At 52.1% G+C, this 27,068-nt stretch overlaps 1 protein-coding gene across 4 annotated transcripts in view; it reads right to left on the bottom strand.

Moving 5' to 3' along the window:
• LOC140205049 (CD82 antigen-like) overlaps positions 1–15,557 on the bottom strand; it is a 143,778-nt gene extending 128,221 nt beyond the window's left edge. For 3 of the 4 annotated variants that reach the window (XM_072272157.1, XM_072272159.1, XM_072272160.1), the window contains exon 1: positions 15,383–15,557. The gene's annotated coding sequence lies outside the window, so the exon portion shown is untranslated. The other variant, XM_072272158.1, reaches the window with a different exon arrangement.
• Between the last annotated feature and the right edge of the window lie 11,511 nt (positions 15,558–27,068).

Genomic DNA, 27,068 nt, shown 5'->3' with positions numbered 1-27,068 from the left:
TGACCAGTCCCCACATCTGAACCAGTCCAAACCTGACAAGTCCTCACACCAAACCCAGTCCAAACCTGACCAGTCCCCACACCAAACCCAGTCCAAACCTGACCAGTTCCCATTCCAATCCAATTCAAAACATGACCAGTCCACACACCTCACCCAGTCCAAACCTGACCAGTCCTCACACCTCACACAGTGCAAACCAGACCAGACCCATACCTCACCCAATCCAAACCTGACCAGTCCCCACAACAAACCCAGTCCAAACCTGACCAGTCCCCACACCTCACACAGTCCAAACCTGACCATTCCCCACACCTCACCCAGTCCAAACCTGACCAGTGCCCACACCTCACCCAGTAGAACCTGACCAGTCCCCACCCCTCACCCAGTCCAAATCTGACATATCCCCACACCTCAACCAGTCCAAACCTGACCAGTCCCCATTCCAATCCAATTCCAAACATGACCAGTCCCCACACCTCACCCAGTCCAAACCTGACCAGTCCTCACGCCTCACCCAGTGCAAACCAGACCAGACCCACACCTCACCCAGTCCAAACCTGACCAGTCCTCACACCTCACCCAGTGCAATCCAGACCAGACCCACACCTCACCCAATCAAAACCTGACCAGTCCCCACACCTCACCAAGTCCAAACCTGACAAGTCCTCACACCAAACCCAGTCCAAACCTAACCAGTCCCCACACCAAACCCAGTCCAAACCTGACCAGTTCCCATTCCAATCCAATTCAAAACATGACCAGTCCCCACACCAAACCCAGTCCAAACCTGACCAGTCCGCACACCAAACCCAGTACAAACCTGACCAGTCCCCACACCTCATCCAGTCCAAACTTGACAAGTCCCCACACCTCAGACAGTCCAAACCAGACCAGCCCCCACACCTCACCCAGTCCAAACCTGACCAGCCCTCACACCAAACTCAGTGCAACAATGACCACTCCTCACACCTCACCCAGTCCAAACCTGACCAGCCCCCACACCTCACCCAGTCCGAACTTGACCAGTCCCCACCCCTCACCCAGTCCAAACCTGACAAGTCCTCACACCAAACCCAGTCCAAACCTGACCAGTCCCCACACCTCACCCAGTCCAAACCTGACCAGTCACGACAACAAACCCAGTCCAAACCTGACAAGTCCACACACCTCACCCAGTCCAAACCTGACAAGTCCTCACACCATACCCAGTCCAAACCTGACCAGTCCTCACACCTCACCCAGTCCAATCCTGAGCTGTCCCCACACCTAACCCAATCCAACCTGACCAGTCCAAACACCTCACACAGTCCAAATCTAAACAGTCCCCACACCTCACCCAGTCCAAACCTGACAAATCCTCACACCAAACCCAGACCAAACCTGACCAGTCCTCACACCTCACCCTGTCCGAACCTGACCAGTCCCATCCCTCACCCAGTGCAAACCTGACAATTTCTCACATCAAACCCAATCCAAATCTGACCAGTCCAAACACCTCACACAGTCCAAACCTGACCGGTCCCCACACCTCACCCAGTCGAAGCCTGACCAGTCCCAACCCCAAACCCAGTCCAAACCTGACCAGTCCCTACACCTCACCCAGTCCAAACCTCAGCAGTCCTCATGCCAATCCAATTCCAAACATGACCAGTCCCCACACCTCACCCAGTCCAAACCTGACCAGACCCACACCTCGCCTAATCCAAACCTGACCAGTCCCCACACCTCACCAAGTCCAAACCTGACCAATCCTCACGCCAAACCCAGTCCAAACCTGACCAGTCCCCACACCAAACCCAGTCCAAACCTGAACAGTCCTCACACCTCACCCAGTCAAACCTGACCAGTCCTCACACCAAACTCAGTGCAACCCTGACCACTCCCCACACCTCACCCAATCCAACCTGACCAGTCCAAACACCTCACACAGTCCAAACCTGACCAGTCCCCACACCTCACCCAGTCCAAACCTGACAAGTCCTCACACCAAACCCAGTCCAAACCTGACCAGTCCGCACACCAAACCCAGTCCACACCTGACCAGTCCCCACACCTCATCCAGTCCAAACTTGACAAGTCCACACACCTCAGACAGTCCACACGAGACCAGCCCCCACACCTCACCCAGTCCAAACCTGACCAGCCCTCACACCTCACCCAGTCCGAACTTGACCAGTCCCCACCCCTCACCCAGTCCAAACCTGACAAGTCACGACAACAAACCCAGTCCAAACCTGACAAGTCCACACACCTCACCCAGTCCAAACCTGACAAGTCCTCACACCATACCCAGTCCAAACCTGACCAGTCCTCACACCTCACCCAGTCCAATCCTGAGCTGTCCCCACACCTAACCCAATCCAACCTGACCAGTCCAAACACCTCACACAGTCCAAATCTAAACAGTCCCCACACCTCACCCAGTCCAAACCTGACAAATCCTCACACCAAACCCAGACCAAACCTGACCAGTCCCCACACCTCACCCAGTCCAAACCTGACCAGTCACGACAACAAACCCAGTCCAAACCTGACAAGTCCACACACCTCACCCAGTCCAAACCTGACAAGTCCTCACACCATACCCAGTCCAAACCTGACCAGTCCTCACACCTCACCCAGTCCAATCCTGAGCTGTCCCCACACCTAACCCAATCCAACCTGACCAGTCCAAACACCTCACACAGTCCAAATCTAAACAGTCCCCACACCTCACCCAGTCCAAACCTGACAAATCCTCACACCAAACCCAGACCAAACCTGACCAGTCCTCACACCTCACCCTGTCCGAACCTGACCAGTCCCATCCCTCACCCAGTGCAAACCTGACAATTTCTCACATCAAACCCAATCCAAATCTGACCAGTCCAAACACCTCACACAGTCCAAACCTGACCGGTCCCCACACCTCACCCAGTCGAAGCCTGACCAGTCCCAACCCCAAACCCAGTCCAAACCTGACCAGTCCCTACACCTCACCCAGTCCAAACCTCAGCAGTCCTCATGCCAATCCAATTCCAAACATGACCAGTCCCCACACCTCACCCAGTCCAAACCTGACCAGACCCACACCTCGCCTAATCCAAACCTGACCAGTCCCCACACCTCACCAAGTCCAAACCTGACCAATCCTCACGCCAAACCCAGTCCAAACCTGACCAGTCCCCACACCAAACCCAGTCCAAACCTGAACAGTCCTCACACCTCACCCAGTCAAACCTGACCAGTCCTCACACCAAACTCAGTGCAACCCTGACCACTCCCCACACCTCACCCAATCCAACCTGACCAGTCCAAACACCTCACACAGTCCAAACCTGACCAGTCCCCACACCTCACCCAGTCCAAACCTGACAAGTCCTCACACCAAACCCAGTCCAAACCTGACCAGTCCGCACACCAAACCCAGTCCACACCTGACCAGTCCCCACACCTCATCCAGTCCAAACTTGACAAGTCCACACACCTCAGACAGTCCACACGAGACCAGCCCCCACACCTCACCCAGTCCAACCTGACCAGTCCAAACATCTCACACAGTCCAAGCCTGACCAGTAGCAATACCAAACCCAGTCCAAACCTGACCAGTTCCCACACCAAACCCAGTCCAAAACTGACCAGTCCCCACACCAAACCCAATCCAACCTGAGTTGTCCCCACACCTCACCCAATCCAACCTGACCAGTCCAAACACCTCACACAGTCCAAATCTAAACAGTCCCCACACCTCACCCAGTCCAAACCTGACAAATCCTCACACCAAACCCAGACCAAACCTGACCAGTCCTCACACCTCAACCTGTCCGAACCTGACCAGTCCCATCCCTCACCCAGTGCAAACCTGACAATTTCTCACATCAAACCCAATCCAAATCTGACCAGTCCAAACACCTCACACAGTCCAAACCTGACCGGTCCCCACACCTCACCCAGTCGAAGCCTGACCAGTCCCAACCCCAAACCCAGTCCAAACCTGACCAGTCCCTACACCTTACCCAGTCCAAACCTCAGCAGTCCCCATGCCAATCCAATTCCAAACATGACCAGTCCCCACACCTCACCCAGTCCAAACCTGACCAGTGCTCACACCTCACCCAGTGCAAACCAGACCAGACCCATACCTCGCCTAATCCACACCTGACCAGTCCCCACACCTCACCAAGTCCAAACCTGACCAATCCTCACGCCAAACCCAGTCCAAACCTGACCAGTCCCCACACCAAACCCAGTCCAAACCTGAACAGTCCTCACACCTCACCCAGTCAAACCTGACCAGTCCTCACACTTCACCCAATCCAAACCTGACCAGTCCCTACACCAAACCCAGTCCAAACCTGACCAGTCCCCACACCTCACCCAGTCCAAACCTGACCAGTCCCCACACCTCACCCAGACCAAACCTGACCAGTCCCCACACCAAACCTAGTCCAAACCTGACCAGTCCCCACATCTCACCGTGTCCAAACCTGAGCAGAACCACACCTCACCCAGTCCATACCTGACCAGTCCTCACACCAAACCCAGTTCAAACCTGACCAGTCCCCACACCAAACCCAGTCCAAACCTGACCAGTCCCAACACCAAAGCCAGTCCAAACCTGACCAGTCCCCACACCAAACCCAGTCCAAACCTGACCAGTCCCCACACCAAACCCAGTTCAAACCTGACCAGTCCCCACACCAAACCCAGTCCAAACCTGACCAGTCCCAACACCAAAGCCAGTCCAAACTTGACCAGACCTCACACCTCACCCAGTCCAAACCTGACCAGTGCTCACGCCAAACACAGTCCAACCCTGACAAGTCCCCACACCAAACCCAGTCCAAAACTGACCAGTCCCCACCCCTCACCCAGTCCGAACCTGACCAGTCCCCACCCCTCACCCAGTCCAAACCTGGCCAGTCACGACAGCAAACCCAGTCCAAAACTGACCAGTCCCCACACCAAACCCAGTCCAAACCTGACCAGTCCCCACACCTCACCCAGTCCAAACCTGAAAAGTCCTCACACCAAACCCAGTCCAAATCTCACCAGTCCCCACACCTCACCCAGTCCAACCTGACCAGTCCTCACACTTCACCCAATCCAAACCTGACCAGTCCCTACACCAAACCCAGTCCAAACCTGACCAGTCCCCACACCTCACCCAGTCCAAACCTGACCAGTCCCCACACCTCACCCAGACCAAACCTGACCAGTCCCCACACCAAACCTAGTCCAAACCTGACCAGTCCCCACATCTCACCGTGTCCAAACCTGAGCAGAACCACACCTCACCCAGTCCATACCTGACCAGTCCTCACACCAAACCCAGTTCAAACCTGACCAGTCCCCACACCAAACCCAGTCCAAACCTGACCAGTCCCAACACCAAAGCCAGTCCAAACCTGACCAGTCCCCACACCAAACCCAGTCCAAACCTGACCAGTCCCCACACCAAACCCAGTTCAAACCTGACCAGTCCCCACACCTCACCCAGACCAAACCTGACCAGTCCCCACACCAAACCTAGTCCAAACCTGACCAGTCCCCACATCTCACCGTGTCCAAACCTGAGCAGAACCACACCTCACCCAGTCCATACCTGACCAGTCCTCACACCAAACCCAGTTCAAACCTGACCAGTCCCCACACCAAACCCAGTCCAAACCTGACCAGTCCCAACACCAAAGCCAGTCCAAACCTGACCAGTCCCCACACCAAACCCAGTCCAAACCTGACCAGTCCCCACACCAAACCCAGTTCAAACCTGACCAGTCCCCACACCTCACCCAGTCCAAACCTGACCAGTCACAACACCTCACCCAGTCCAAACTAAAGGACTTCAACCTTACCAGTCCCCATCCTGAGATGCTAACTGTCCCATTTCCTTCAGCAAATGCTACCTGACCCATTGAGGTTCCTCCAGTGTTCCGTGTGTATTCCTCAAGTTTCGGTGCCCACTGTCCTTGGCCTGGATTCTGGTCCAGTCCCTCACTCAGTCTCAGAGTGAAGTACCACGTCATCACTCTCTCCTTCAGCAGCAAACACCTTACTTGTTTACATGGCATCCAAAGGGTTGAGGCAGAGTCAGGAGAATTCAACAGCCAGTCAAGGACTATCAAGAGTCCCCGTGCCACTTTGTCACGGCAAGAATGAGTGTACTAACCTGACAGCTGTTGCCCACTGCCCCGATTCCAGAAGCTGCTTTATCAATGCCTGTCGTTCTGTCTCCTCATTCTCCACATTCGAAAGCCTCACTACAGATGGAGCCAGAACACCACGCAGTAATCCAGGCCATGATCACAGAGTCTACACCCAACACCCCAGTACAGAGTGAACAAACAGAACAAGCCGGTGGTAGACCAGGGAGATCACAGAGAGATGATCTGAGTTTGTGGAATTGTGCAACAAAGCCTGTGATGATGCCAGCATATGGAACGCAGATAGGAGAAGGATTGGAAGCAAACAGAAGGGAAGCTGTATAGAGAGTGTGTCTGTCATAAGGATGCGGGACGTCGGCCCTGAAGGGGCAGTTGGGCCTGCTTAGGGAGCAGAGGGGCCACCATGACGTGAAGAGCTGAGCAACGTCCACAGCAGGGACCCAGGAAGGTGTGAAACAGCCAGGCAGCAAGCCAGTACTGTGACAAGAAAGGATTCTGCACTGCTAAACCCCAAAGTATAGGAATAGCATGTTTACAGCATTAGAGAATTATTGCAGAGCATCAGACAAGGGTCATGAGGTAGGAAGTGCACAAGCCGGGGTATTGAAAGCAGACTGGGTGACAGCTGGACCCACTCAGCTGGAAAACTATAAACACTGGGCCAGACCAAACTTTACTCTGTGCTCCAAGGGAAAGACACGGCCGTCCCCTCCCCACCCACCACCCTGGGCTCCTTCTATGACAAAACGTGCTGTGACTACCCTGACATCTACGTCAAAACCTGGACCATGAGCACCTATTTCGGAGAAACCATGAGGGGCACGCAGAATCTGAATGCACACAGCTTACCCCCCACTCCCCCCCCCCCAGGGGAAGGAATCCAAAGACGAGAGGGCAGAAGGTGAATCGCTGAAGAGGGCACTGAGAGGAGACGTCTTCATGCAGAGTGTGGTGTACGCCAGAGGAAGTTGCAGGCCCACATACAGTTATGACATTTAGAAGACACGTGAATGTGTACATGAGCAGGAAAGGGTTACAGAGATATGAGTCAAATGTAGGTACATGAAACAAGCTTACATGGCATCAGAATCGGGTTTATATCACCGGCATGTGTCGTGAAATTTGTTAACTTAGCAGCAACAGCTCAATGCAGTGCATAATATAGAAGAAAAAAAGTAATAATAGTAAATAATAAGTAAGTAAATCTTTACAGTATATGCATATTGAATAGATCAAAAATTGTGCAAGAACAGAAATAACATATATTAAAAAAGTGAGGTAGAGTTAATGGGTTCACTGTCCATTTAGGAATCAGATGGCAGAGGGAAAGAAGTTGTTCCTGAATCGCTGAGTGTGTGCCTTCAGGCTTCTGTACCTCCTACCTGATGGTAACAGTGAGAAAAGGGCATTTCCTGGGTACTGGAGGTCCTTAATAATGCTCACTGCCTTTCTGAGACACCGCTCCGTAAGGATGTCCTGGGTACTTTGTAGGCTAGTGGCTAAAATGAAGCTGACTAGATTTACAACCCTCTGCAGCTTCTTTCGGTCCTGTGCAGTAGCCCCTCCATACCAGACAGTAATGCAGCCTGTCAGAATGCTCTCCACGGTACATCTATGGACATTTTTGAGTGTATTTGTCGACATATCAAATCTCTTCAAACTACTAATGAAGTACAGCTGCTGTCTTGCCTTCTTTATAACTACATCGATATGTTGGGACCAGGTTAGGTCCTTAGAGATCTTGACAACCAGGAACTTGAAACTGCTCACTCTCTCCACCTCTGATCCCTCTATGAGGATTGGTACGTGTTCCGAAGGGCCTGCTTCTGTGCTTTATGACTCTATTTCTCTATAAATCGAGGGGCACATTCTCACTTTGCCTCACACACCCTGTCCGAGAAAAGCAAACCCAAGACCTTGCACCTGCCCCTCTTACATTCCCAAAGGAAATGTGCTCCCTGATATTCTCTCCACAGACAACTTAATGCTCACTGATTTGGGCAATTCTTCATTAGCTTTACCCCATTGTTAACATTTCTCCGGAGCTTCAATCTCTCATTGTCAGGTACAATTACTGCTGTCATTCCTATTGGTGAAGTACCTCAGTGAATGGGCTTGTTCTCATCTCACAGGTATACAGTTGACTTTAATCAGTCCTTCTCTGTGGGAAATTGATAAGATTCAGTCAAGTTCAGCGCTTCAATGGAGAATACGTACATAGTGTGAAAAATGAGTACAGTACACAGCTCAAGATGGGCAGTTCTGGAAGGTTATTCCAGTTTTAAGAGTTAGCCACTCTTTACCGGTAAAGGAAGACTGTAGGTATCTAGGAGAGGCCCAGTAGGGTGAAAGTGAGGAACTCTCACCCATAATAGAGGTACCTAAAGCTGGAGCTTTAAGATGTGAAGAGGAAGCAGACAGATTCTGATGATTTTTTTCACCTAGAGAAGCTGGTCGGAACCCGAACATGCTGCCTGAGAAGGTGGTGGAAGCAGGGACTGTTACATTTAACAGTACCTATCTGAGCACTTAAATCACCACAGTACGGAAGCTACGGGACAAATGCTGGGAAATGAAAGCAGTATGGCTAAGTGTTCGATAGCTGCCATAGTGGTCCGAAAGGCCTCTCTCCATGCTGTCTAATTCAATAGTCAAAAGAACAAGAGGCTCCCACTCCAGGGAATTCTGTCTGCGAACAGGGCAGCAGGCATACAGTTACTGGGACTGAGGAGAGATGCTGGTGAAGGTAGCACTAGTGTTGATCTCAGGGGAAGACACTGCAAGCCAGACTGCTGCCCTCATGTTGTGTATAAAGTAAACCAGTTCAGTACACCAGCTACTGACAGGGTATCATTCCCCCAGGGCGCAGTACCCATCAGCTTCTGAAGCTCCCTCCCCTCAGGAAACCCATACATTTCATTGGCTGGCACCATGATCACATGGTCAGTACCTCACCAGTCAAGCGCACCAGACATGCCGACGGGCAGGGGCTGATATGGGTTGCACCGGGTCACAAACAGGACAGGGCTCAGAGACCGAGCACAAACACCATCCCTCACCACTGTCAACAGGACAGGGGGTCAGCTCTCACTACCATGAACCATCGCTCACTACTGTAAATGGGACGGGGTCAGCCCTCACTACTGTAAATGGGACAGGTGACCATCCCTCACTACTGTAAATGGGACAGGTGACCATCCCTCACTACTGTAAATGGGACAGGGGTCAGGCCTCACTACTGTAAATGGGACAGGGGTCAGCCCTCACTACTGTAAATGGGACAGGTGACCATCCCTCACTACTGTAAATGGGACGGGGTCAGCCCTCACTACTGTAAATGGGACAGGGGTCATGCCTCACTACTGTAAATGGGACAGGTGACCATCCCTCACTACTGTAAATGGGACAGGGGTCAGCCCTCACTACTGTAAATGGGACAGGTGACCATCCTTCACTACTGTAAATGGGACGGGGTCAGCCCTCACTACTGTAAATGGGACAGGGGTCATCCCTCACTACAGTAAATGGGACAGGGGTCATCTCTCACTACTGTAAATGGGACAGGGGTCAGCCCTCACTACTGTAAATGGGACAAGTGACCATCCCTCACAACTGTAAATGGGACAGGGGTCATCTCTCACTACTGTAAATGGGACAGGTGACCATCCCTCTACTGTAAATGGGACAGGGGTCATGCCTCACTACTGTAAATGGGACAGGTGACCATCCCTCACTACTGTAAATGGGACAGGGGTCAGCCCTCACTACTGTAAACGGGAGAGGGGGGTCCTCACCACCACGAACGGAGCAGAAAACCATCCCTCACTAACACGAACGAGGCATGCTGTGGTTGTGGGCTAGCCTCATGCTGACAGAATGGCCTTTTTGATCACCGCCTCTCCCCTGCTGGGTGAGTTTCAAACCACTGTGTGAAAGTTGACTCACTGAGTCTCAGAGGCACTTAAAGCAGCAAATAAAAAATGGAAACACGAGGAAATCTGCAGATGCTGGAAATTCAAGCAAGACACACAAAATGCTGGTGAACACAGCAGGCCAGGCAGCATCTATTGGAAGAGGGACAGTCGATGTTTCGGGCCGAGACCTTCGTCAGTACTAACTGAAAGAAGAGATAGTAAGAGGTTTGAAAGTGGGAGGGGGAGGGAGAGATCCAAACTCTCCCCCCTCTCCCTCCCACTTTCAAATCTCTTACTATCTCTTCTTTCAAATAAAACATGGGATTGGTGTAAATGGGATGTTGGTGCTTGGCACAGATTCGATGGGCCAAAGGCCTGCATCTCTGCTGCATGAGAGCTCAAGGCTCATGACATGGTAATCAGGCTTTCCACGGATGGTAATGTCCCCATGTGACAGAGGGAGTGGATCAAAGGCTCGCCTGACTGCGATGGAAGAGTCCGCACCACGATGTGAGGTTAACCAGACCTGGTCTATACTCGCGAGAGCTTTGGGAAATGACAAGCAATGTTATTGAACGGTGAAAATCTTACAGGTTTTGACAGGGTCAATGCTGAGGTGACCTTTCCATCTACTGGAGACACAGTGCGAACAGGCTCTTTTGGCCCAGTCAGCCATAGCACCCAGCAACCCATCTATAACCACAGGACAGTTTACAATGACCAATTAACCTACTAACCAGTATATCTTTGGACTGTGGGAGGAAACCAGAGACTATGGAGGAAACACATGCTCACACGGGAAGAATATAAAAACTTTATTCCAGAGCATGCCGGAATTGAACTCTGAATTCTGACTCCACGAGCTCTAATAGCGTTGTGCCAACCTCTACGCTACCGTGGCACCCAGGCTAAAGATTAAGGACAAAGATGGGGAGACATTTCTTGAGACTTTGGAACTTTCCGCCAAGCAGGATTGTGGAGGCTCGGTTGGTGTTTATACTGAAGGTGGAGATAGATGGATTTGGTGGAACGAAGTGGTGCTGAGGTAAAAGACTGGCCGTGATGTTGGAGGAGTCACAGAGTCTGAAAGAGCCTGTTCCTGCTTCAGTCTGAGCCCCAGATTACTGAGGTGGAAGCCCAAGCTGTCGGTATGGATACACGGAAGTCAGCAGCCTCATGTGCCTGTCTGCATTGATGTAGCATCTTCCACAGAGAGGACACCCCAAAGCAGTTCTTGGACAAAAAGGGTTGCCCAACCTGGACATTCTCACTTCTCTCCCCTCCCAACGCATAGAAGATACAAAAGCCTGAAAGCACAAACCACCAGGATTAAGGACAGCTTCTATGCCTAGCTATAGTACCATTGAATGGTCCCCAGTACGACAAAACAGGCTCCTTACCTCACAGTCTACCTCATTATGATCTTTGTATCTTACTGTCTGCCTGCACTGCACTTTCTCTCCAGCTGCTCCCACTTGCAAACCTCTTACTATCTCTTTTTTCCATTAGTCCTGACGAAGGGTCTCGGCCCAAAACGTTGACTGTACTTCTTCCTATAGATGCTGCCTGGCCTGCTGCGTTCCACCAGCATTTTGTGTGTGTTGCTTGAAATTCCAGCATCTGCAGATTTTCTCATGTTTGCACCTTTATTCTGCATTCTGTTTCTGTTTCCCTTTGCATTATCTCAATGCACAGAAGTGATTAATTGACCTGCATGCATGACATGCAAAATGAAGTTTCTCACTGTACCTCAGATAAGGTGACAATGACACACCAATTAAGCAACTTTAAACGAGGACAGAAAGTTGAAGGTTTTCACTTTATAACACAAGGAGCGGACAAGTGAATAACGACATCTGCCCAATAACCCTAGAAGAGGCATGGATAGTTCACCAAGGTCTTCTCTCATTCTTCTAAACTTCAGAGCGAGTAGACGAATTCCACCTACTCTTCCCAGGAATGAATCTGGTGAACTTTCAAAGTCCTTCTCTACTTCAGGAGTTTCCTTCCTTAGACAGTGCCAGTCCACAATTCTGCACACGCAGTCTCTCAGAACCCAGTATAACTGGACTAAGCTATTTCTACTCTTGTCCTAAAGTCCTCTTGCAAGTGGAACAAACAGTTTGCCTCCCGAATCACATGTTAACTTTCAGTGTTTCACTTACAGAGATACTCAGGTACCACTGGACACTAACACCTAATCTCTCAATACTTAAATAACACTCCTCCTTAATCTTTTCAGTCAGGAAACTCACAGCACAACTTAGCAGAGGCATGACATGGGAAAAACTAGGAAAAAGTCTTTAACCTTGCCCGGTTCTGATGAAAAGTTATTGGCCTCAAATGTTAAATCTGTTTCTATCTCCAGGGATGCTGCCCGGCCTCTGTTTTTATCTGAGGTTCCTAGCATTATTTTGCTCATGATGTTAGTTTACAAATAAACAGGATGAGGAGGGGGGCAAACTGTTTTTTGTGAGGGCTTTCCAAAAACTGACCTCTGTTAATGCTATTTCTATCAATCATACACCTAGAATGCTGCTGCTTTCCTTGTATCACACAAAGCTGCCCCACTGGCTTCCCTTTGAGTAATCATACCAAGATCAGCAAGGGTTATCAAACAATCTTCACCAGTAAACCAACACTAACTTCATTTTACACTCTCTCCTTCCCACATTTTCTTCAATGCCCCTCCCCCCATCTGCACAACCTACAGTGGCCTCCCACAGTTTCCTGCCACTGGTTTCTTCGCACAGTCCAAAGTGGCCACCTTCGAGATGGAGGGGAAACAGAGCACCCTGGGGAACCGGAGCACCCGGATGTGGGGGACCAGAGCACCTGGGGGAACCAAGCACCCGGATACAGAGAACCGGAGCACCTGGATACGGGGGACCAGAGCATCCAGTTACGGGGGACCGGAGCACCCAGATGTGGGAAACCAGAGCACCCAGATACAGGGGGACCAGAGCACCCAGATACGGGGGACCGGAGCACCCGGATGTGGGGAACCAGAGCACCTGGGGGAACCAAGCACCCAGATACGGGGAACCGGGGCACCCGGATACGGGGAACCGGAGCACCCAGATGTGGGAGATCAGAGCACCCGGATGTGGGGGACCAGAGCACCCGGATACGGGGAACCGGAGCACCCAGATACGGGGGACTGGAGCACCCAGATACGGGGGACCGGAGCACCTGGGGGAACCAAGCACCCAGATACGGGGAACCGGGGCACCCGGATACGGGGAACCGGAGCACCCAGATGTGGGAGATCAGAGCACCCGGATGTGGGGGACCAGAGCACCCGGATACGGGGAACCGGAGCATCCGGATACGGGGGACCGGAGCACCCGGATGTGGGAAACCAGAGCACCCAGATACGGGGGACCGGAGCACCCGGATGTGAGAAACCAGAGCACCCAGATACGGGGGACCGGAGCACCCGGATGTGGGGGACCAGAGCACCTGGGGGAACCAAGCACCCAGATATGGGGAACCGGGGCACCCGGATACGGGGAACCGGAGCACCCAGATGTGGGAGATCAGAGCACCCGGATATGGGGAACCAGAGCACCCAGATACGGGAGACCAGAGCACCTGGATGTGGGGGACCACAGCACCCGGATACAGGGGACTGGATCACCCAGATGTGGGGGAGCAGAGCACTCGGATATGGGGAACCGGAGCACCCGGATACCGGGGAGCAGAGCACCCAGATACGGAGGACTGGAGCACATGGATATGGGGGACCAGAGCATCTGGGGGAACCAAGGGACTGGAGCACCCGGATGTGGGAGACCAGAGCACCCGGATGTGGGAGACCAGAGCACCCGGATACGGGGTACCGGAGCACCCGGAAACGGGAGACCAGAGCACCCAGATACGGGAGACCAGAACACCTGGATACGGGGAAACGGAGCACCCGGATACAGGGGACCAGAGCACCCGGATACAGGGGACCGGAGCAGCCGGATGTGGAGGAACCCTCACAGTCTCAGGCTGAACTTACAGACTCCACACAGAGAGCACCTGAGGTGAGGATTGAACCCAGGTCACCGGGGCTGTAAAGCAGTGGTTCTGTCCGCTGTACCATGCTTATAACGTCAGTTTTTGCATATTGTGGACATCTTGTCAGAAAAGACACCATCTGATCCATTTAATCCAATCTGCTGCAATAAACCAAAGCCTATGTTGATTTGATTCCATGGTCTATGGACATCCTGGTAGAATCACAGTGACCCAAAACACTCCCTCCTGACACAACGATACGGATGTGACCTCAAGATACTGTCTGACCCCACTGGTCATCAGATATCCCAAAAGCAGCAATATGAAGCTGCCTTCTTCCAACCTCCTCACTGACCCAAGGATGTACAATAACCTCACACTCACCCAGTAACCCTACAACAGCCCCAATCTATTGTTGTGTCATGGACACTTGAACCCCGCAGCAACTCTAACACCATTATAACCCTAAAGTATCCCTGAATCTACACTTTTTATACCCTGGACCGCCTACCGAGAGGTCTGTAGACCAAAATTAACCATAACCATAATGCTTTAAACCCGAAAACCCTGCAGCAACTCTGGTCATACCATAAACCTAATGTAAACTTAAGCTCAATGCCTACTGAAAGTCTAAGCCTATTGTAACTATACGGTAATTCTCACCTTACAATACTGCCAGAGTAACATGAATCTTACAGAAACACGATAGGAACACATCCTAACACCACCGAATGCCAAATCCATTCAGTGCCCACATCCCGAACACAAAATTCTCCAGCCGGGGATCCTGAGGAATCTCAGTAAAATACCCGTGATCCCGCACTATTCCAGTGGTATCCCACGCACGGGAATTCCACATCCAATGCCAGATATTCCAATCAGGTCCTGAAACAACGCACGGCACTTCCATAACTCTGCAGTGTTACTGATCCCCAGTACCCCGATCGTGGACTGGTCACAGTTGTCCAAGGACATTCCCATCAGCGTGACCGGAATGTCTGGGTTCCCACGTCCTCACTCCAGTAACCCAGGGATTTCCCAGCGTGATCAGTTACCTGGAATATCCCTGTTCCTGGTGACCCGGGATATCCCGTCCCGATACCACTGTCACGGGATATCACTGATCCCAACTACATCGCGTGCGATCTCCGTGTCCCGGGATATCCCGTTGCCCGTGTCCCGAGAAATCGTAGTATGATTCCAATGTCTGGTCCCGGGATAGCGCGGGCGGAGGGTCGGCCCGGACGAACGGCGCCGTCTCCCCGACCGGAGCCGCGGGCGGTGGGATGGGGAGGGTGGCGAGAGTCCGCCGGCACTTACCGGAAGGACAGCGGCTGGGACACTGACCGGAGGGCCCTCTCAGCAGGCAGCACTGCGCCGCGGAGCGGAACGGGACTTCCCGTTCGGGGCACGGCACCTGATGTCAACGAGAGGGGAGGGCTGACAGAGGGAGAGAGAGAAAGAGGAAGTGTTCACTCGGCAGCGAAACCGAGTAAGAGGCGGATACGGGGTGGGGTGAAGGAGAGAGTGAGGGGAGGGGAGGAGAGAGGGGGAGGAGTTGAAGAGATGGGGAGTGGGAGAAGAGAGGAGGAGAGGGAGAGAGATCAAAGTTTGTTCAAGATTTGATTTTATTATCACGTGTACATTGAAACGTACAGTCCAATGCTTCTACCCCGGGTTTCCTCTGTTCTATTGCCCTCTCTCCCCCTCACCTCACCCCATACCCTACCGTTCCTGGAGGGGGCAGAAACATAGATCCAGCGAGGGAGGTTGTAACGGGGAGACGGAGGGGAGAGAGATACGTAGTAAGTCATGGGTGGAGAAAGCAGGAAGTGGGGGAGACGGGAAAGGGACACGGATGCGGGGGAAGGAGGGGATAGCAGAGAGAGGGAGAAGTACAGGTAGGGAAGAAAGAGGAGTGGGGGCGGTTGGGAGAGGGGAGAAATGGGAGACAAGGGCCAGTGGTGCAGGTAGGGCGGAAGGGGGAGACAGACAAAAGGGGGGACCTAGGAGGAAAGGGGGAGAGGAGTGATAAAACAAAGCAACATTGATACAGGCCCTTCAGCCCGACGGGTCTGTCCTACCACAGTGTCCCTCCATAACACAGTGTCCCTCCGTACCACAGTGTCCATCCATACCACAGTGCCCATCCATACCACAGTGTCCATCCATATCCCAGTGTCCATCCATACCACAGTGTCCATCCATACCACAGTGACCATCCACATCACAGTGTCCGTCCATATCACAGTGTCCATCCATACCACATTGACCATCCACATCACATTGTCCATCCATACCACAGTGTCCTTCCATATCACAGTGTACATCCCTACAAAAGTGTCCGTCCATACCACAGTGTCCATCCATACCACAGTGTACATCCATATCACAGTGTCCGTCCCTACCACAGTGTCTGTCTGTACCACAGTGTCCATTACTACCACAGTGTCCGTCCCTACCACAGTGTCTGTCCCTACCACAGTGTCCATCCATACCACAGTGTCCGTCCATACCACAGTGTCCGTCCCTACCACAGTGTCCATCCATACCACAGTGTCCATCCATACCACAGTGTCCGACCCTACCACAGTGTCCGTCCATACCACAGTGTCCGTCCATACCACAGTGTCCGTCGCTACCATAGTGTCCGTCCATACCACAGTGTCCGTCCATACCACAGTGTCCATCCATACCACAGTGTCCGTCCATATCACAGTGTCCGTCCATACCACACTCTCCGTCCATATCACAGTGTCCGTCCGTATCACAGTGTTCGTCCATAGCACAGTGTCCATCCCTACCACAGTGTCCATCCATACCACAGTGTCCTTCCATATCACAGTGTACATCCATCCCACAGTGTCCATCCATACCACAGTGTCCATACATACCACAGTGTCCATCCATACCACAGTGTCCGTCCATACCACAGTGTCCATCCATATCACAGTGTCCGTCCCTACCACAGTGTCTGTCCGTACCACAGTGTCCATCCATACCACAGTGTCCGTCCGTACCACAGTGTCCATCCATAACATAGTGTCCGTCCATACCACAGTGTCCGTCCATACCACAGTGTCCATCCATATCACAGTGTCCGTCCCTACCACAGTGTCTGTCCGTACCACAGTGTCCATCCATACCACAGTGTCCGTCCGTACCACAGTGTCCATCCATAACATAGTGTCCGTCCATACCACAGTGTCCGTCCATACCACAGTGTCCGTCCCTACCACAGTGTCCGTCCATACCACATTGTCCATCCATACCACAGTGTCCATCAATACCACAGTGTCCATCCATACCACAGTGTCCATCCCTACCACAGTGTCCAGCCATACCACAGTGTCCGTCCATATTACAGTGTCCGTCCATACCACAGTGTCCATCCATACCACAGTGTCCGTCCCTACCATAGTGTCCGCCCCTACCATAGTGTCCGTCCATACCACAGTGTCCTTCCCTACCACAGTGTCCGTCCATACCACAGTGTCCATCCATACCACAGTGTCCATCCGTACCACAGTGTCCATCCATACCACAGTGTCTGTCCCTGCCACAGTGTCCATCCATACCACAGTGTCCGTCCATACCACAGTGTCCATCCATACCACAGTGTCCGTCCATACCACACTGTCCGTCCATACAACACTCTCCGTCCATATCACAGTGTCCGTCCATATCACAGTGTCCATCCCTACCACAGTGTCCATCCCTACCACAGTGTCCGTTCCTACCACAGTGTCCATCCATACCACAGTGTCTGTCCATACCACAGTGTCCGTCCCTACCACAGTGTCCGTCCCTACCACAGCGTCCATCCATACCACAGTGTCCATCCATATCCGAGTGTCCATCCATACCACAGTGTCCGTCCATACCACAGTGTCCATCCAAACCACAGAGTCGGTCCCTACCGCAATGTCCGTCCATACCACAGTGTCCATCCATACCACAGTGTCCGTCCCTACTACAGTGTCCATCCATACCATAGTGTCCGTCCCTACCACAGTGTCCATCCATACCACAGTGTCCATCCATACCACAGTTTCCGTCCCTACCACAGTGTCCGTCCCTACCATAGTGTCCGTCCATACCGCAGTGTCCGTCCACATCACAGTGTCCGTCCATACCACAGTGTCCATTCATACCGCAGTGTCCATCTACATCACAGTGTCCATCCATACCACAGTGTCCGTCCCTACCACAGAGTCTATTCCCTACAACAGTGTCCGTCCATATCACAGTGTCCATCCATACCACAGTGTCCGTCCATATCACAGTGTCCATCCATACCACAGTGTCCGTCCATATCACAGTGTCCATCCATACCACAGTGTCCTTCCATATCACAGTGTCCATCCATACCACAGTGTCCATCCCTACCACAGTGTCCGTCCATACCACAGTATACGTCCATACCACAGTGTCCATCCATACCACAGTGTCCGTCCATACCACAGTGTCCGTCCATATCACAGTGTCCATCCATACCATAGTCACCATCCATACCACAGTGTCCGTCCCTACAACAGTGTCCGTCCATATCACAGTGTCCATCCATACCACAATGTCCTTCCATATCCCAGTGTCCATCCATACCACAGTGTCCGTCCCTACCTCAGTGTCTGTCCATATCACAGTGTCCTTCCATATCACAGAGTTCGTCCATACCACAGTGTCCATCCATACCACAGTGTCCATCCATACCACAGTGTCCGTCCCTACCAAAGTGTCCGTCCATACCACATTCTCCATCCATACCACAGTGTCCGTCTATATCACAGTGTCCATCCCTACCACAGTGTCCGTCCATACCACAGTGTCCATCCCTACCACAGTGTCCATACATACCACAGTGTCCGTCCATACCACATTCTCCATCCATACCACAGTGTCCGTCCATACCACAGTGTCCATCCCTACCACAGTGTCCGTCCATACCACAGTGTCCATCCCTATCACAGTGTCCATCCATATCACAGTGTTCGTCCATAGCACAGTGTCCATCCCTACCACAGTGTCCATCCATACCACAGTGTCCATCCATACCACAGTGTCCATCCATATCACAGTGTCCATCCATACCACAGTGTCCGTCCATATCACAGTGTCCATCCCTACCACAGTGTCCGTCCATACCACAGTGTCCATCCATACCACAGTGTCCGTCCATACAACACTGTCCGTCCCTACCATAGTGTCCGTCCATACCACAGTGTCCATCCATACCACAGTGTCCGTCCATACCACATTCTCCATCCATACCACAGTGTCCGTCCATACAACAGTGTCCGTCCCTACCACAGTGTCCATCCCTACCACAGTGTCCATCCATACCACAGTGTCCGTCCATACCACAGTGTCCATCCCTACCACAGTGTCCGTCCATACCACAGTGTCCATCCATACCTCAGTGTCCGTCCACACCACACTGTCCGCCCATACCACAGTGTCCATCCATATCACAGTGTTCGTCCGTACCACAGTGTCCATCCATATCACAGTGTCCGTCCATATCACAGTGTCCATCCATACCACAGTGTCCATCCATATCACAGTGTCCATCCATACCACAGTGTCTGTCCCTACCACAGTGTCCATTACTACCACAGTATCCGTCACTACCACAGTGTCCGTCCATACCACAGTGTCCATCCATAACACAGTGTCTGTCCCTACCACAGTGTCCATCCATACCACAGTGTCCGTCCATACCACAGTGTCCATCCATACCGCTGTGTCCGTCCATACCACAGTGTCCGTCCATACCACATTGTCCATCCATACCACAGTGTCCGTCCATACCACAGTGTCCATCCATACCACAGTGTCCGTCCATACAACAGTGTCCGTCCATATCACAGTGTCCATCCCTACCACAGTGTCCGTATCTACCACAGTGTCCATCCATACCACAGTCTCCATCCCTACCACAGTGTCCGTCCATACGACAGTGTCCATCCCTAACACAGTGTCGTCCATACCACAGTGTCCGTCCCTACCACATTGTCCGTCCGTACCACAGTGTCCGTCCCTACCACAGTGTCCATCCCTATCACAGTGTCCATCCATACCACAGTGTCCGTCCATACCACAGTGTCCATCCCTACCACAGTGTCCATCCCTACCACAGTGTCTGTTCCTACCACAGTGTCCGTCCATACCACAGTTTCTGTCCATACCACAGTGTCCGTACCTACCACAGTGTCCGTCCATACCACAGTGTCCATCCATATCCGAGTGTCCATCCATACCACAGTGTCGGTCCCTAACACAATGTCCGTCCATACCACAGTGTCCGTCCATACCACAGTGTCCATCCATACCACAGAGTCGGACCCTACAGCAATGTCCGTCCATACCACAGTGTCCATCCATACCACAGTGTCCTTCCCTACCACAGTGTCCATCCATACCACAGTGTCCGTCCATACCACAGTGTCCATCCACATCACAGTGTCCATCCCTACCACAGTGTCCGTCCATACCACAGTGTCCGTCCCTACCACAGTGTCCATCCGTACCACAGTGTCCATCCATACCACAGTGTCCGTCCATACCACAGTGTCCATCCCTACCACAGTGTCCATCCATACCACAGTGTCCATCCATACCACATTCTCCATCCATACCACAGTGTCCGTCCATACCACAGTGTCCATCCCTACCACAGTGTCCGTCCATACCACAGTGTCCGTCCATACCACAGTGTCCATACATATCACAGTGTTCGTCCATAGCACAGTGTCCATCCCTACCACAGAGTCCATCCATACCACAGTGTCCATCCATACCACAGTGTCCATCCATATCCCAGTGTCCATCCATACCACAGTGTCCGTCCATACCACAGTATCCATCCCTACCACAGTGTCCGTCCATACCACCGTGTCCATCCATACCACAGTGTCCGTCCATACAACAGTGTCCGTCCCTACCATAGTGTCCGTCCATACCACAGTGTCCATCCATTCCAAAGTGTCCATCCATACCACAGTGTCCGTCCATACCACAGTGTCCATCCATATCACAGTGTTCGTCCGTACCACAGTGTCCATCCATATCACAGTGTCCGTCCATATCACAGTGTCCATGCATAACACAGTCTCCATCCATAACACAGTGTCCATCCATACCACTGTATCTGTCCCTACCACAGTGTCCATTACTACCACAGTATCCGTCCCTACCACAGTGTCCATCCCTACCACAGTGTCCATCCCTACCACCGTGTCCATCCATACCACAGTGTCCGTCCATACCACAGTGTCCATCCCTACCACAGTGTCCATCCCTACCACAGTGTCCGTTCCTACCACAGTGTCCATCCATACCACAGTGTCTGTCCATACCACAGTGTCCGTCCCTACCACAGTGTCCGTCCCTACCACAGTGTCCACCCATACCACAGTGTCCATCCATATCCGAGTGTCCATCCATACCACAGTGTCGGTCCCTACCACAATGTCCGTCCATACCACAGTGTCCGTCCATACCACAGTGTCCATCCAAACCACAGAGTCGGTCCCTACCGCAATGTCCGTCCATACCACAGTGTCCATCCATACCACAGTGTCCGTCCCTACTACAGTGTCCATCCATACCATAGTGTCCGTCCATACCACAGTGTCCATTCATACCGCAGTGTCCATCTACATCACAGTGTCCATCCATACCACAGTGTCCGTCCCTACCACAGTGTCTATTCCCTACAACAGTGTCCGTCCATATCACAGTGTCCATCCATACCACAGTGTCCGTCCATATCACAGTGTCCATCCATACCACAGTGTCCGTCCATATCACAGTGTCCATCCATACCACAGTGTCCTTCCATATCACAGTGTCCATCCATACCACAGTGTCCATCCCTACCACAGTGTCCGTCCATACCACAGTGTCCGTCCATATCACAGTGTCCGTCCCTACCACAGTGTCCATTCATACCACAGTATCCGTCCATACCACAGTGTCCATCCATACCACAATGTCCGTCCATACCACAGTGTCCGTCCATATCACAGTGTCCATCCATACCACAGTCACAATCCATACCACAGTGTCCGTCCCTACAACAATGTCCGTCCATATCACAGTGTACATCCATACCACAATGTCCTTCCATATCCCAGTGTCATCCATACCACAGTGTCCGTCCCTACCACATTGTCCGTCCATATCACAGTGTCCGTCCATATCACAGTGTTCGTCCATACCACAGTGTCCATCCATACCACAGTGTCCGTCCATACCACAGTGTCCGTCCCTACCACAGTGTCCGTCCATACCACATTCTCCAACCATACCACAGTGTCCATCCACACCACAGTGTCCGTACATATCACAGTGTCCATCCATACCACAGTGTCCGTCCATATCACAGTGTCCATCCATACCACAGTGTCCTTCCATATCACAGTGTCCATCCATACCACAGTGTCCATCCCTACCACAGTGTCCGTCCATACCACAGTATCCGTCCACACCACAGTGTCCATCCATACCACAGTGTCCGTCCCTACCACAGTATCCGTCCATACCACAGTGTCCATCCATACCACAGTATCCGTCCATACCACAGTGTCCATCCATACCACAGTGTCCGTCCCTACCACAGTATCCGTCCATACCACAGTGTCCATCCATACCACAGTATCCGTCCATACCACAGTGTCCATCCATACCACAGTGTCCGTCCATACCACAGTATCCGTCCATATCGCAGTGTCCATCCATACCACAGTCACCATCCATACCACAGTGTCCATCCATACAACAGTGTCCATCCATACCACAGTGTCCGTCCCTACAACATTGTCCGTCCATATCACAGTGTCCATCCATACCACAGTGTCCGTCCATATCACAGTGTCCATCCATACCACAGTGTCCATCCATACCACAGTGTCCATCCCTACCACAGTGTCCGTCCATACCACAGTATCCGTCCACACCACAGTGTCCATCCATACCACAGTGTCCGTCCCTACCACAGTATCCGTCCATACCACAGTGTCCATCCATACCACAGTATCCGTCCATACCACAGTGTCCATCCATACCACAGTGTCCGTCCCTACCACAGTATCCGTCCATACCACAGTGTCCATCCATACCACAGTATCCGTCCATATCGCAGTGTCCATCCATACCACAGTCACCATCCATACCACAGTGTCCATCCATACAACAGTGTCCATCCATACCACAGTGTCCGTCCCTACAACATTGTCCGTCCATATCACAGTGTCCATCCATACCACAGTGTCCGTCCATATCACAGTGTCCATCCATACCACAGTGTCCATCCATACCACAGTGTCCGTCCCTACCACATTGTCCATCCATACCACACTGTCCGTCCATATTACAGTGTCAATCCATACCACAATGTCCTTCCATATCCCAGTGTCCATCCATACCACAGTGTCCGTCCCTACCACAGTGTCCGTCCATATCACAGTGTCCGTCCATATCACAGTGTTCGTCCATACCACAGTGTCCATCCATACCACAGTGTCCATCCATACCACAGTGTCCGTCCCTACCACAGTGTCCGTCCAAACCACATTCTCCATCCATACCACAGTGTCCGTCTATATCACAGTGTCCATCCCTGCCACAGTGTCCGTCCATACCACAGTGTCCATCCATATCACAGTGTCCATCCATATCACAGTGTTCGTCCATAGCACAGTGTCCATCCCTACCACAGTGTCCATCCATACCACAGTGTCCATCCATATCACAGTGTCCATCCATACCACAGTGTCCGTCCATACCACAGTGTCCGTCCCTACCACAGTGTCCGTCCATACCACAGTGTCCATCCATACCACTGTGTCCGTCCATACAACAGTGTCCGTCCCTACCATAGTGTCCGTCTATACCACAGTGTCCATCCCAACCACAGTGTCCGTACATACCACATTCTCCATCCATACAACAGTGTCCGTCACTACCACATTGTCCATCCCTACCACAGTGTCCATCCATACCACAGTGTCCGTCCATACCACATTCTCCATCCATACCACAGTGTCCGTCCATACCACAGTGTCCATCCCTACCACAGTGTCCGTCCATACCACAGTGTCCGTCCATACAACAGTGTCCATCCATATCACAGTGTCCATCCCTACCACAGTGTCCGTATCTACCACCGTGTCCATCCCTACCACAGTGTCCGTCCATACCACAGTGTCCATCCCTATCACAGTGTCCATCCATATCACAGTGTTCGTCCATAGCACAGTGTCCATCCCTACCACAGTGTCCATCCATACCACAGTGTCCATCCATATCACAGTGTCCATCCATACCACAGTGTCCGTCCATACCACAGTGTCCATCCCTACCACAGTGTCCGTCCATACCACAGTGTCCGTCCATACAACAGTGTCCGTCCCGACCATAGTGTCCGTCCAAACCACATTGTCCATCCATACCACAGTGTCCGTCCATACCACATTCTCCATCCATACCACAGTGTCCGTCCATACAACAGTGTCCGTCCCTACCACAGTGTCCAACCCTACCACAGTGTCCATCCATACCACAGTGTCCGTCCATACCACAGTGTCCATCCCTACCACAGTGTCCGTCCATACCACAGTGTCCATCCATACCACAGTGTCCATCCACACCACAGTGTCCGTCCATATCACAGTGTCCATCCATACCACAGTGTCCGTCCATATCACAGTGTCCATCCATACCACAGTGTCCATCCCTACCACAGTGTCCGTCCATACCACAGTGTCCGTCCATATCACAGTATCCGTCCATAACACAGTGTCCATCCATACCACAGTGTCCGTCCCTACCACAGTATCCGTCCATACCACAGTGTCCATCCATACCAAAGTGTCCATCCATACCACAGTGTCCGTCCATACCACAGTGTCCATCCATACCACAATGTCCGTCCATACCACAGTGTCCGTCCATATCACAGTGTCCATCCATACCACAGTCACAATCCATACCACAGTGTCCGTCCCTACAACAATGTCCGTCCATATCACAGTGTACATCCATACCACAATGTCCTTCCATATCCCAGTGTCATCCATACCACAGTGTCCGTCCCTACCACATTGTCCGTCCATATCACAGTGTCCGTCCATATCACAGTGTTCGTCCATACCACAGTGTCCATCCATACCACAGTGTCCGTCCATACCACAGTGTCCGTCCCTACCACAGTGTCCGTCCATACCACATTCTCCAACCATACCACAGTGTCCATCCACACCACAGTGTCCGTACATATCACAGTGTCCATCCATACCACAGTGTCCGTCCATATCACAGTGTCCATCCATACCACAGTGTCCTTCCATATCACAGTGTCCATCCATACCACAGTGTCCATCCCTACCACAGTGTCCGTCCATACCACAGTATCCGTCCACACCACAGTGTCCATCCATACCACAGTGTCCGTCCCTACCACAGTATCCGTCCATACCACAGTGTCCATCCATACCACAGTATCCGTCCATACCACAGTGTCCATCCATACCACAGTGTCCGTCCCTACCACAGTATCCGTCCATACCACAGTGTCCATCCATACCACAGTCTCCGTCCATATCGCAGTGTCCATCCATACCACAGTCACCATCCATACCACAGTGTCCGTCCATACAACAGTGTCCATCCATACCACAGTGTCCGTCCCAACAACATTGTCCGTCCATATCACAGTGTCCATCCATACCACAGTGTCCGTCCATATCACAGTGTCCATCCATACCACAGTGTCCATCCATACCACAGTGTCCGTCCCTACCACATTGTCCATCCATACCACACTGTCCGTCCATATTACAGTGTCAATCCATACCACAATGTCCTTCCATATCCCAGTGTCCATCCATACCACAGTGTCCGTCCCTACCACAGTGTCCGTCCATATCACAGTGTCCGTCCATATCACAGTGTTCGTCCATACCACAGTGTCCATCCATACCACAGTGTCCATCCATACCACAGTGTCCGTCCCTACCACAGTGTCCGTCCAAAACACATTCTCCATCCATACCACAGTGTCCGTCTATATCACAGTGTCCATCCCTGCCACAGTGTCCGTCCATACCACAGTGTCCATCCATATCACAGTGTCCATCCATATCACAGTGTTCGTCCATAGCACAGTGTCCATCCCTACCACAGTGTCCTTCCATACCACAGTGTCCATCCATATCACAGTGTCCATCCATACCACAGTGTCCGTCCATACCACAGTGTCCGTCCCTACCACAGTGTCCGTCCATACCACAGTGTCCATCCATACCACTGTGTCAGTCCATACAACAGTGTCCGTCCCTACCATAGTGTCCGTCTATACCACAGTGTCCATCCCAACCACAGTGTCCGTACATACCACATTCTCCATCCATACCACAGTGTCCGTCCATACAACAGTGTCCGTCACTACCACATTGTCCATCCCTACCACAGTGTCCATCCATACCACAGTGTCCGTCCATACCACATTCTCCATCCATACCACAGTGTCCGTCCATACCACAGTGTCCATCCCTACCACAGTGTCCGTCCATACCACAGTGTCCGTCCATACAACAGTGTCCATCCATATCACAGTGTCCATCCCTACCACAGTGTCCGTATCTACCACCGTGTCCATCCCTACCACAGTGTCCGTCCATACCACAGTGTCCATCCCTATCACAGTGTCCATCCATATCACAGTGTTCGTCCATAGCACAGTGTCCATCCCTACCACAGTGTCCATCCATACCACAGTGTCCATCCATATCACAGTGTCCATCCATACCACAGTGTCCGTCCATACCACAGTGTCCATCCCTACCACAGTGTCCGTCCATACCACAGTGTCCGTCCATACAACAGTGTCCGTCCCTACCATAGTGTCCGTCCAAACCACATTGTCCATCCATACCACAGTGTCCGTCCATACCACATTCTCCATCCATACCACAGTGTCCGTCCATACAACAGTGTCCGTCCC

Source organism: Mobula birostris, chromosome 11, assembly GCF_030028105.1.
Source record: "Mobula birostris isolate sMobBir1 chromosome 11, sMobBir1.hap1, whole genome shotgun sequence".
NCBI lineage: Eukaryota > Metazoa > Chordata > Chondrichthyes > Myliobatiformes > Myliobatidae > Mobula > Mobula birostris.
This window is presented reverse-complemented; position numbering and strand designations above follow the sequence as displayed.